We start from the raw sequence: 13,675 nt of genomic DNA on the forward strand, positions 1-13,675 counted from the left end.
TAGGGTTGGACTAGATGCGGGAGAGAAGATGGAAATGCTTCGACGCGTGGTTCATCGGAGGACGTCGGCGGCGACGGTCCGGCCATGGAAGGGCCCCATTCCTAAGGTACGGCTCCCTAACCTCATGCTTTTTGATCTGATCCGGCCGGAGTCATGGATTACCGTCAAGAGTAGAAGGAAGCCATGCCGGGCAGGGCCTAGATCGGCGCCGGAGGTGGCCGCGGCGGCGAAGCCGGCGGCCATGGCGATCTCGATCCAGGCGGCTCGCCAGGAGCGTTTGAAAACGCTCCTGGGCCGAAGTGGGCTGTGTGTGGGGGATGGGCTGCAATGTTTTGGTGGGCCGGGAACTGCTGGGTATGAGGCCCAGTCAGGTCCAGTCCAGAACGGTTTTGTGGGCAACGTCGCATGCATAGATCGATCGACGTCCCCAGCCTCTCCCTCGAACACTAGGGTTTTTCGTCACCGGAGTCCACATCGCCGTTCTGCTGGGGGAGGACGTGCTCGGCGAATTCTTCCGCTTGGGGCCATGGCGGGCCGCGGTGGTGCGCTGCCGCCCGGGAAGAAGCCCGCAGTGCCTTCCAGGTCGGGATACGTCGGGGCTGCGCCGCCGCCGGGCGCTGGCGGTGGCCTCGGTGCGTTGCCGCCGTCGGTCCCTGGGTCTGGCCGCGGAGGGGTGACTCCGGTGGCTTCGGTCGCGGGTCGGGGCATGGCGATGGCCGGTGCGGCTGCGGGCCGTGGTGGCGCGTTCCCCGGTGCCCGCCCGCTGGCGACTGGCTCGGGTGCGAGTCCTGCGGTCGGGCATGGTGGGCTGCTTCCTGGGCCCCGTCCACCGGCGCCTAGCTTGGCCGGGAATGCCGTTGTAGGTGGCTTGCTTGGGCACGCCGCTGCAGGCCAGGGCGGTGCCACGCCGAGGCCGCCTGCGCCAGGGAACGCAGGGCTGACGATCGGGAAACTGCCACGGCCGGCCCCGCCAGCTCATCTCGTCGCCAAGCCGTCGCAGAGTAGGGCTGGGACGGTGCATTCACAGGCACCGCCTCCGCCTCAGAACTCCGGTGTTGGCAGTTCTTCTGCCGCACCCCGGGGTCAGTGGGGAGATGATGGTTTCAACACATATGGGGTTGGTCAGCACTGTGGATCCTCGTCGACGGGTGGTGGTCGAGGATATGCTTGGCAGAGCGATGGCTCAGCAAAGCGACCGTTTATGGGACCCCCGGGAGGTTTTGTTGAGGGGAAGACTGGCCCGGACTATCGACAGTGGTGTGGTTTTTGCGGTCATCGTGGTGGTCGCGGTGGTCGAGGTGGGTGGTACCGCCCACGACAGCCGCCTTCGCCCATTGTCGAGCACACGGCCGTTGATGGGTCTGTTGCGGAGCCGGTCTTGTCTGGTCAGGCTATGGAGGTGGTGTCGGCACTAGCTAACGCTGAGATTCCCAGGAATGAGTCCGTGTTGACAGCGTCAGTGGAGGCGACAGACAGGGCTGAGTCGGAAAGAGCGTCCAAGTGGGCGCGTAAGAAAGAGAAAATGTTGTGCTACCGCTATGGTGGGAAGGGTCATTTTATTGCTGAGTGTGTGGCTGAACTTTGTGGTACTTGTGGCAAACCAGCTCATGATACGGGGGATTGTCCGTTTTTGCGAGATCAGGCACCATCTCTCATGATGTATGGAGTGTACTGTGCTGAACTCACGTTGTTTGAGTCTCCTACTGAGAGGGAGGTTCCGGACAAGACCCTGAGTTTGACCACTGGGATAGTAAAAATTACCAGAGGAGAGGTTTCTGAGACACAGTTTGTGTAGAGGCTGAAGGAGTTAGCTCCAGGGGACTTCCAGTGGGAGCTTGTTAGGCTCGAGGAAAAACTGTTTAGGGTCGAGTTCCCTTCGGTTGAGGATCTACAGAGACTTCTGAGTTTTGGGATGTGCAAAGTGCCGGGTACTGATTGTGTCCTTGAGTTTCATGAGTGGAAGAGGGTTGAGCCTCAGGGTAAGCTCTAACTCAGGTTTGGTTGCATTTTTTTGGGCTCCCTCGAAGCCGATGCAAGATGCCAGGGTTGTGGCTAGCTTGGGTATTATGGTGGGGCGTCCGAAGCGAGTGGATATGGACTTTACCAGAGCTCACGGGATAGCACGACTGCTGGTCAGTGTTCTGGATATTGAGTATGTGCCTGAGGTGGTTAAGTGGGCATATCAAGGCCAGATCTATAACCTCGTGATTGAGTTTGAGGACGAGAGTCTGTTCGCAGAGGCGGTTAACGGAACTGATATTAATATGCATGAGGGAGATGACAGTTCGGGGCTTAAGGAGGCGCCGGTTGATGGTACTGGATGTGAGTCGTCCACTGCACCGGGAACCATTTCTCAGACGTCAGGGGATGGGACGGTACCACCCTCCTCGGTGCCTACGACTACTCTGAGTTTTGGGTCCTTCAAGCCGGTTTCTGTGCCTCCGAGGCTTTGGAGTGAGCGGGTGGAGTCTGTTGAGGAGTTTGAGCACACGTTACCTGTTTTGGATCTTGAGGATGTTGTGAGTCCACTACTTGGGGTTTCACCGATCCCGATCAAGAGGGAGGAGGAGGAGGAGGTTCTCTCCCACCTGCTCGTTGATTCCCCTCAGGTCGAGGGCCCGGCGATGGAGGTATTTCTCCCGGAGGGGGTCCGGGGATGGTGATCTCGGTTCCCTCTCTTTCTATCGCGATGCCGGAGCTGCAAGAGGCGGTTCCGTCTGCTGAAGCGGGCTCGGGGCAGGCGGCCTCGGCGCCCTCTTCTTCTCTCGCTGTGGACGTGGTCTCGGTGGTCGAGGTTGTTTTTGCGGGAGGGGATCCGGGGCAGGTGGCCTCGGCACCTTCTTCTCCTTCCGCAGGGCCGGTGATGCTGGCGGCGGCTCCGCTGTCCAGAGGGGGCTCGGGGCAGGTGGCTTTGGGGCCCTCTTCTCTTGGGGCGCCTAGGGGGGCCGGCCCTCATGGGGCGCCGGTGATCCCTGCTGGCCGAAGGGCTGGGGTGGACGAGGAGATCGGGTAGGTGGCCCGGGTTCCACCTTCCCCTGGCATGGTGGAGTCTCTTGGTGGGGGCGCGACCAACGTCGCCGGTGTCATTCAGCGCCGTTCACTTTCCGGTGGTCCAGCTAGTTCGTCGATGGAGGTTGACCGGCTGCGTGTTCGGGGTGGGGCAGGAGGCCCCACAACGAGCAGGGTTACTCGGGATGAGGTGATTGCGTTCGGTGGTATTCCGGATCCGGTCTCTGTGGGGCGACGGGTGAGTAGCCGTCTCCAGGATCATCCGGAGGTGGATGACATACAGCAGCGGTGCACCATGAGGGCGGCCACGCTTTGTGACGTTGAGGTCACTACTGGTATGTCGGTTAATACCTCTAATTCTATTTTGCATTTTTCTAATGATGAGATTATTAATAATGCAAACCAGCTAGGAATTTCACTAGGTAGTAATGATAGTGAAATCTCAACCTCGGTTAATGATATGCTGGATTTAGAGGCAGAGCGGGGGTTAGAGATGATTCGCAACTTAGCTGCGGTTAAACCCATGAATGATTTCGATATTGATGCTTTGGGGGTCCGGGTATTCGACAATTTTTGTGCGGATCTTGCTCATCCTCTTCCTGGGCCTGAGGAGGAAGAGGAGGGTGTGGAGAATGTTGTAGTTCGAACTTCTGAGCCTGGTTGTGAGGACCGGCTGGAGAGCAAGAACATGTCTAAACGCAAATGGAAGTGGAAGATCTACCCGGATTCCGCAGTGCGTAGGAGTGCTCGGATCCGAACGGCTAAAAAGTTCCATGACGAGAGATGAAAGGAATCTTTTGGAATAGCAGAGGTCTAAAAGACTTGGCTAAAAGAAGGTTTCTTGCAGAGGCATCTATTGAGCATAGGTTGGGCTTTATCGCATTGTCGGAAACTGGTAGAGACAACTTTTCTCCACAATTTCTAAATACTCTTTCAGGCAGTATTGATTTTGACTGGCATTGTCTGCCACCGCGAGGAAGATCGGGAGGGATCTTACTCGGGGTTAGATGTGATCTGCTAGAAGTCCGAAGTGTGGTCATGGGAGATTTTGCTGTTAAGTTTAGGGTGCAGTCGAAGACTGATGGGTTTAACTGGGCTTTGGTGGCGGTATATGGTGCCACACAGCCCAAACTAAAGCCGGATTTCTTGGCAGACCTGGTGAGGATTTGCGGTTCTGAGCAACTTCCTATCCTGGTGGGGGTGACTTCAACATTATTAGAAGGCGTGATGAGAAGAATAATGATAATTTTGACGGAAGATGGTCGTTCATGTTTAATACTATCATTGAAAGCCTGGATCTAAGAGAGATAGAACTTTCGGGCAAAAAGTTTACCTAGGCTAACGTGATGCCAAATCTGACGTTTGAAAAGTTGGATCGAGTCCTGGCTAGTGTCGAATGGGAACAGAAATTCCCCTTTGTAACAGTTCAGGCACTATCTCGTGGTATTTCTGACCACACGTCGTTATTTCTTGACTCCGGCGAGGCCGCCCACTTGGGAAATAAAAATTCATTCTCTTTCGAGCTTGCTTGGTTTGAGAGAGAAGGCTTCTTTGATCTCATAGCCAGAGAGTGGGCAAAGGATGCAGGAGGTAGGTCCGCGCTTGAGCGTTGGCAGAATAAATAGGCACCTGAGAAGTTTCCTACGTGGGTGGGCTAAGCATCTGAGTGGGATTTATAAGGTAGAAAAGGAACAACTCCTTACACTTATTCAGTCCCTAGATGTTAAAGAAGAAACCACGGTTCTGCCAGCCTCAGAGCTTCATGACAAGCTCGACGCCGAGATGAGACTGAAAGAGCTTCTTCATGAGGAAGAATTAAAGTGGGCGCTGCGGGCCAAGGTCCAACGAGTAGTCCAGGAGGACGCGAACACTCAATTCTTCCACATGATCGTTAATGGCAAGCATAGAAAGAAGAGGATCTTTCAGCTTGAACAAGATGAAGGAACGATTCTTGGTCAGGAGAACCTAAAATTATACATTACTGAGTATTACAAGCAGTTGTTTGGGCCTCCAGAGGATAACTGTGTGTCGCTGGATGAGTCTAGAATTGAGGATGTGCCTCAACTTACTGTTGTTGAGAATGATATTTTAGCTGCTCCTTTTTCTAAGAAAGAGGTGTTTGAGGCTATTTCGCAGATGAAAAATAATAAGGCACCCGGCCCGGGTGGATTCCCGACTGAGTTTTATAAGAAATGCTGGCATATTATTAAAGGAGATTTGTTTCCGTTGTTCCATGATTTATTGTCTGGCCAGCTTCACCTTTTTCAACTGAATTTTATAAAAAACAAAATTCGGATCTTTTTAGACTCAATCTCGTAGTTGAATTCGGATTGGAATCTGTTTTGTGCACTGTTCAGTAAAACAGGCATAACTTCCTCATACGAAGTCCGTTTTGCCTCCGCGAGTACTCAAACGAAAGCTAGCGATGAGCCGCATCTAAATAGTTGAAGAAGCTAGTTCAATATTTGGCACCTCAAAATCGGCTTCTAAATAGGTCTTTTTGTCCTCCGAAGTTCATGAACACAGCTTATTCCAGTTTTTCAGGACAATTTTCGAATTTTTTGACTCCTCATATCAACTCGGAATTGAGTGATTCCTTTTGTGTTTGAAAGCTTGAGTAAATACCATTCTTGAAAAAAATTCAAAAAGATCGGCACAAACTTTTTCAGAGAAAAGTTGGAGACAAAGTTGTTGATATATCCTGCTTGGTTGTTGTTTCACATCATTATCTTTACTGCCGTTGTGATCTTCACTTATATCTTGCTATCCAGAGCTACTTAGTATCCTTCATTGATGCTAGTTGTGCTACGACGTGACCTCATTAGTGTTCTAGGCTCGCGTCTCTAGTTCGGTCTAGCCTAGGACCAGCACAGTACCGTCGTTGAGCATTTATTCAACATTGCATCTCTGAATTGATTATTGCTAATCTTTTGCTACCATATATAGCCAACCCAGCTCCACATATTTCTACACCGTGTATACGCATGTTCCCCTGGTAATCGCTTTACACAATCTTCGGAGTTATTTGACACCGCTGGTTGCCTCTCACCACCTGCTGCATGGTAAGAACTTGTAAGATATTGATATTTGCTTTACTGTGAGCACTTTACAACCACATCCTAGTAGTTCATAGGAATATTATTCTCGAATTTTGGTTCTTGTTTCTACTAATCATGACAGGTTCCAGAGATAGAAGTTTTTGGCGACGGACACATCTTCACCATCACGAGAGTTGGGACAACACACACAAGCATGTGGTCAGGTTATCTCTTTACCATCATTTGAGGGTAGATTTAATCATGTTATTTATCTAGCTTGGGAGCTTGAAGTAGAACAAGTTTTTAGTCACCATGATTTTTCTGAACTTGAGAGAGTACGAGCTACCATTAGAGCATTTACTGGTTTTGCTTCTGTTTGGTGGAGTGTACATTGTAAGAAAAACATTGATAACCAACCCACAACTTGGAAAGTTTTGAAAGCTGTAATGAGACAACAATTTTTTTCCTCCTTACTATCGTCGTGAATTGCATCGCAAATTGGAGCAATTAAAACAAGGCAATAACACTGTTCATGCTTACTACCAAGAGTTCAAATCTTATATGCATCATTGTGACATAGAAGAATCTGAGGATGATACAATGAATAGATTTTTTGGTGGTTTGAACCATGATATTCAGGCAAGATTTCAATATATTTCTCGTTGCATTACTGGTATGTATGTCCGTGCTTGTACCTTTGAGAGACAGATACAGGAGGATGCATTGGGTGACTACAACAACTACTATTCCAGTTCATGCTCACCATCGCCGGTTGGTTACTCCACTATTGCACCTACTAGAGCAGCCCCACCTCGGATTGTGAGTGCAATATCATCTCAAGAGTATGGTACATTGTCAACGTCCGTACCTACATCAGCTACATCTCTGCGAGGTAACAGTAAAGGTATTGATGATATAACTTCACATGAGAATGAAGCATGCCTAGTTAACTTGAATGCATCATGTGTTGAGTTACCTGTTGATTTGAGCACACCACCTATTTTAGAGACTCTTGTTACTATCATGAATGTGTCATGTCATCAAACAACTGAAATATCAACAATTTTGAGTGCACCCATTGAATTAACTGTTGATGCAAAAGAACCAATGTTTAATCATTTTGATATGACCTCTAATCTTGATGATGATTCTGTGTCCAATGACTTATTGCATGTTTGCTTATTTAAGCATGTTGTAGCATGTAAATTTGATGCAAGTAAGGTTTATTCATCGAAGTTAGGATGGTTTAATGATGAACATTGCCAATCTTTTGAAGAGAATAAGAGCTTCACTTATATGTGCAAACTGAGTTCCAATATTTTCATGCCTTCTACTTCTTGTGATAATTTTTTGGCTTTAGATTTTATGAACAATGAAAGTTACTCATGTATACATGTGACATATGTGCAAAAATCAAGGGAAGTTAAAATGGATGACATATACATATACAACATGTACACCTTGTCTCTTTTGTTAGCCACATTTCAGATTAAGCAATGCCGAGGACGGCTTTGTTTTCAAAAAGGGGAGGATGATGAGGACATGACTACCTTAGATACGACCAAAAATATTGCATACATGCATATTTGTCAGGTGATTTCTAATGGAAACTATTCAACAATCTATTTATGTTATCCAGAACAAAAATACTTCACACACTTTTGTGTTTTGTCTAATTGCAGGTGTATGGGATATTTGTACAATCCACATATGAAGACAAGGGAAAAGGAGAAGTTTAGGTTGTGTTCAAAAAGTCCTCTCACGTCACTTTTGAGCCAAGAGAAGATAGAGTCCAAGTCTCTCACGTTCTGGATTCAGATTCGGACTGCACAGACATACCTGACTCAAAACGTCAACAACTTTTTCATACGGACTCCGAATTGAGTGATTCTTTTTTTGTTGGAAACTAGATTTCATGCTCTTTCCAACCCAATTGGATTCATCTTAAAATTCGTCCGGAGTGTTGAGTTACGGACGAAACAATCTGATGTTGCAGCAGAATCCGAGTCAAACTACAAGCCCAAAGGTGTTGCATCACCTCCACTTGGGCCCATGAGCCTTGTACGACCTAGGGTTAGTTTTAGTCTGCCTTGGGACGTCCTCCCACCTCCTTGGCCGCCACCCCTTGATCCTATATAAGTAGATCCATCTAGTAGCTTTTTCCTTGGGATTTGTTTAGTTAAAAGTTAGCCATTGCAACTTCGTGTACTTCGTTTGTGTCCAACGACCAGACCAAGACCGCTTCCGGATCCCCACCATTATCAATACTTCATATATATTTGCGATATTCAGATTGCTTTATCATATTCTTGCTCGTTCTTCGATTGCTTGCAGGAATAGACCTTCGTGGTCAGGCTGACCGTGCTTCCAGCATCGTCAGTAACCTCAGGAGATTGGTTTAGCGGTTGCTAAGGCGCAACGTCGTGCATGTTTGTAGTCGGATCGTCAAAGTCGTCTCCACCAAATCGATAGTTATCATCTCATCGAAAGATCGGGACCCTCGCCTCTATCAACCCGATCGTTTAGTATGTTGCTATTGCTTTCTTCATGACTTATACATGTTCCTATGACTATGAGATTATGCAACTCCCGTTTGCCGGAGGAACACTTTGTGTGCTACCAAACGTCACAACGTAACTGGGTGATTATAAAGGAGCTCTACAGGTGTCTCCAAAGGTACATGTTGGGTTGGCGTATTTCAAGATTAGGATTTGTCACTCCGATTGTCGGAGAGGTATCTATGGGCCCTCTCGGTAATGCACATCACATAAGCCTTGCAAGCATTTCAACTAATGAGTTAGTTGCGAGATGATGTATTATGAAACGAGTAAAGAGACTTGCCGGTAACGAGATTGAACTAGGTATTGAGATACCGACGGTCGAATCTCGGGCAAGTAACATACCGATGACAAAGGGAACAAAGTATGTTGTTATGCGGTTTGACCGATAAAAGATCTTCGTAGAATATGTGGGAGCCAATATGAGCATCCAGGTTCCGCTATTGGTTATTGGCCGGAGACATGTCTCGGTCATGTCTACATTGTTCTCGAACCCGTAGGGTCCGCACGCTTAACGTTACGATAACAGTTTCATTATGAGTTTATATATTTTGATGTACCGAAGTTTGTTCGGAGTCCCGGATGTGATCACGGACATGACGAGGAATCTCGAAATGGTCAAGACATAAAGATTGATATATTGGAAGCCTATGTTTGGACATCGGAAGTGTTCCGGGTGAAATCGGCATTTTATCGGAGTACCGGGAGGTTATCGGAACCCCCCCGGTAACCTAATGGGCCTTAATGGGCCTAGTGGAGGAATAGGAGAGGAGGCCTAGGGGCTGCCGCACGCCCCTCCTCCCAAGTCCGAATTGGACAAGGAGGGGGGGGGGCGGCGCCCCCCTTTCCTTTCTTCCCTCTCCTCCTTCCCCCCAAATCCTAATCCAACTAGGGAAAGGGGGGGAGTCCTACTCCCGGTAGGAGTAGGACTCCTCCGGCGCGCCTCCTCCTAGGGCCGGCCGCACCCCCCTTTTTCTCCTTTATATACGGGGCAGGGGGCACCTCTAGACACACAAGTTGATCCTCGTGATCGTTTTCTTAGCCGTGTGCGGTGCCCCCTTCCACCATACTCCTCTATAATATTATACCGGTGCTTAGGCGAAGCCCTGCGATGGTAGAACATCAAGATCGTCACCACGCCATTGTGCTGACGGAACTCTTCCCCGACACTTTGCTGGATCAGAGTTCGGGGATCGTCGTCGAGCTGAACGTGTGCTAAAACTCGGAGGTGCCGTAGTTTCGGTGCTTGATCGGTCGGGCCGTGAAGACGTACGACTACATCAACCGCGTTGTCATAACGCTTCCGCTGTCAGTCTACGAGGGTACGTAGACAACACTCTCCTCTCTTGTTGCTATGCATCACCATGATCTTGCATGTGCGTAGGAATTTTTTTGAAATTACTATGTTCCCCAACAGTGGCATCCGAGCCTGGTTTTATGCGTTGATGTTATTTGCACGAGTAGAACACAAGTGAGTTGTGGGCGATATAAGTCATACTGCTTACCAGCATGTCATACTTTGGTTCGGCGGTATTGTTGGATGAAGCGGCCCGTACCGACATTACGCGTACGCTTACACGAGACTGGTTCTACCGACGTGCTTTGCACACAGGTGGCTGGCGGTTGTCAGTTTCTCCAACTTTAGTTGAACCAAATGTGGCTACGCCCGGTCCTTGCGAAGGTTTAAACAACACCAACTTGACAAACTATCGTTGTGGTTTTGATGCGTAGGTAAGATTGTGTAATGCCCTCGATGCGGCTATAGCTCCCACGTGTCGAGGCACGACTTAGAGGCATAACCGCATTGAAAGCAATGTCGCAAGTTAGGCAATCATCACAACATCCCATGTAATATAGATAATAAAAGGGGAAGGTACATAGTTGGCTTACACTCGCCACGTCAATCAAAGTACATAAATAGCATTACAACATTCAAACACTCATGGCCCGACTACGGCGCCAAAATAAAAGATAACCCAACATGCGACACGGTCCCGATCACCCCAACTGGGCACCACTACTGATCATCAGGGAAAGACATGTAGTATCGGCGTGAGTCCTCGTCAAACTCCCACTTGAGCTCAAGCACGTCATCTGGAGCGGAATCATCAGGCCCTGCATCTGGTTTGGAAGTAATCTGTGAGCCACAGGGACTCAGCAATCTCGCACCCTCGCGATCAAGACTATTTGAGCATAAAAGGTAAGGCAAGGAAAATATGTGGAGCTGCGGCAAGCGACTAGCACATATGGTAGCTAACCTGTTCGCAAAAGAGAGCGAGAAGAGGAGGCAAAGCGCGAACGAGTAACTAGAGGACATCCTGCGGCAAGCATTACTCCAACACCGTGTTCACTTCCCGGACTCCGCCGAGAAGAGACCATCACGGCAACTCACACTGTTGATTCATTTTAATTAAGTTAAGGTTCAAGTTATCTACAACCGGACATTAACAAATTCCCATCTGCCCATAACCGCGGGCACGGCTTTCAAAAGTTCAAATCCCTACAGGGGAGTCCCAACTTAGCCCATGACAAGCTCTCACGGTCAACGAAGGAATAGACCTCCTCCCGAGACATTCCGATCAGACTCGGTATCTCGGTTCTACAAGACACTTCGACAAGTTAAAACAAATCCAGCAACACCGCCCGAATGTGCCAACAAATCCCGATAGAAGCTGCACATATCTCGTTCTCAGGGCACACTCACATGAGACTAGCTACGAGTAAAACCAACCCTCAAGTTGCCCTGAGGTGGCCCCGCAGGCAGCTCAGTCGGACCAACACTCAGAGGAGCACTGGCCCGGGGGGGTCTAAATAAGATGACCCTCGGGCTCCGGAAACCCAAGGGAAAAAGAGGCTAGGTGGCAAATGGTAAAACCAAGGTTGGGCATTGCTGGAAAAGCTTTAATCAAGGCGAACTATCAAGGGTTCCCATTATCACCCAACCGCGTAAGGAATGCAAAATCCGGGAACATAACACCGATATGACGGAAACTAGGGCGGCAAGAGTGGAACAAAACACTAGGCGAGAGGCCGAGCCTTCCACCCTTTACCAAGTATATAGATTCATTAAGATAACAAGGCAATATAATGGCATCCCAACAAGTAAATAATGGTCCAACAAGGAACGGTCTCCAATCTTCCCCTGCAACTAGCAACGCTATAAGAGGGGCTGAGCAAAGCGGTAACATAGCCAATCAACGGTTTGCTAGGACATGGTGGGTTAGAGGTTTGACATGGCAATTTGGGAGGCATGATAAGCAAGTGGTAGGCATCGTAGCATAGGCATAGCAAAAGAGCGAGCATCTAGCAAAGCAAAGATAGTAGTGATTTCGAGGGTATGATCATCTTGCCTGCCAAGTTGTCAGAGTTGACTGGATCCTCGAAAGCAAACTCAACGGGCTCCTCGTTAGCGAACTCGTCTTCCGGCTCTACCCAAACAAGACAAACAAGCAACAAGGACACAATCAACCACGTGCAAGGCTCAAACAACATGATGCAAACATGGTATGCTATGCGGGATGCAATATGGGATGCATATGTAAGATTTGACAAGGAATGCATGAACCTGGCCTCAACTTGGAAATCCAAGTGTGCCACTGGAAAGATGAGATGAAATCGCTTGAAAACGATATAAAGATCACCGGAATCGGAGTTACGGTTTGGAAATGGCAAGCAATTCAAATATGACCACGTTCTGCGATTTACAGCACGAAGCCATCTAAATACAACAAGATGAACATGCTACAACACTCAAACATGGCATCAAAATACATGGCAGGTATCCATTCATGATGTTTAACAAAAGACTAGCACTGAGCTACGTCCAATTCATCCATTAACAGGTTCAAACAAGCATGGAAAAAATGCATTTGGTAAACAGATTTCAGACTTAGTGAAATTAACACTTGTCTGGAATTTCAGATCAGATAGCACTCTTTGGAGCATGAAAACAATATGCTACAAGACCTGAACATGGCAAAGTAAAGCATGGCATGGAGCTACTCAAAGAGCTTAACAAAAGTCCCTTAGTGACCTTGAGCCAAAAGGGATCAGAAAATATATTTGCAAGCATGTGAACATGGCAAACAATATAATCAGATCTCAGACTTAGTGAAATCTGGAGCATGCTGAAACAGATATCAAGTAGGCATGTCTACGAGCTCGATGCACTCACTACTAAGAAAGTCATGACAATCTAAGCATACACCCATCAAGAATACACAAATTACAAGCTAGACATGGCAAGAACAATAACATAGCATGCACGGATCAACTACAACATTCTCGGCAAAATTGCTAACAAGTAGACAATCTGCCCAGATTCACGAAATGACAAAAGTAGAGCTCGATTGACTCAAGCTAGGGTTCTCCATAAATGCCAACAAGTACATGGATGGATAGAGCACTACAAGATTAACAAAACATCCTTACTGATCATCCTCAAAAGAGGCACGGATAACTAGGAAACAACATGAATATATGGCATAATGAGATAAACAGATCAAGGACTTGGTGGAAATGCTAAGTCCCTGAAATCAGCATTAACGAATGCACCACTTTGCAAGCTTGTGCTAGTCACCACACACATCACAAAAAATACATGGGTTGCACCTCTGGATAGATGGCAAAACCTATAACAAAACTCATGTAGAGCTTAGGGGCATATCATGCACACAATAATCATGGCAAAAATGACAAATATCTAATTGGAGCAGCAGATCCGACAATTATCTCAAATAGCATTCTTCTAATAGCATTTCGGGCATCAAGATGAACTCAAATGAAAATGATGCAATGAGATGAAATGATGTACTCTCTGAGACGAACATTTTGATATGCTATATGCCCAAAACGGAGCTGCGCATGCAAAGTTACGACATGATGAACATGGCAATATGATCTAGGGTTTGAGGCAAAAGTCAACCGAGATATTTTTGGATCTGAGATCTGCACGCCTCCCGAGGTCGCCGGAGCTGTTCGCCGGAGAAGAAGCTGAGGTGGCCGGAGTTCGTTGAGGAAGAGGCCGGAGAGGCGCTCCCGGGCCAGACCTCGCCGGATCCGGCCGGCGGG

The sequence above is a fragment of the Triticum dicoccoides genome, chromosome 7A, assembly GCF_002162155.2.
Source record: "Triticum dicoccoides isolate Atlit2015 ecotype Zavitan chromosome 7A, WEW_v2.0, whole genome shotgun sequence".
Lineage (NCBI taxonomy): Eukaryota > Viridiplantae > Streptophyta > Magnoliopsida > Poales > Poaceae > Triticum > Triticum dicoccoides.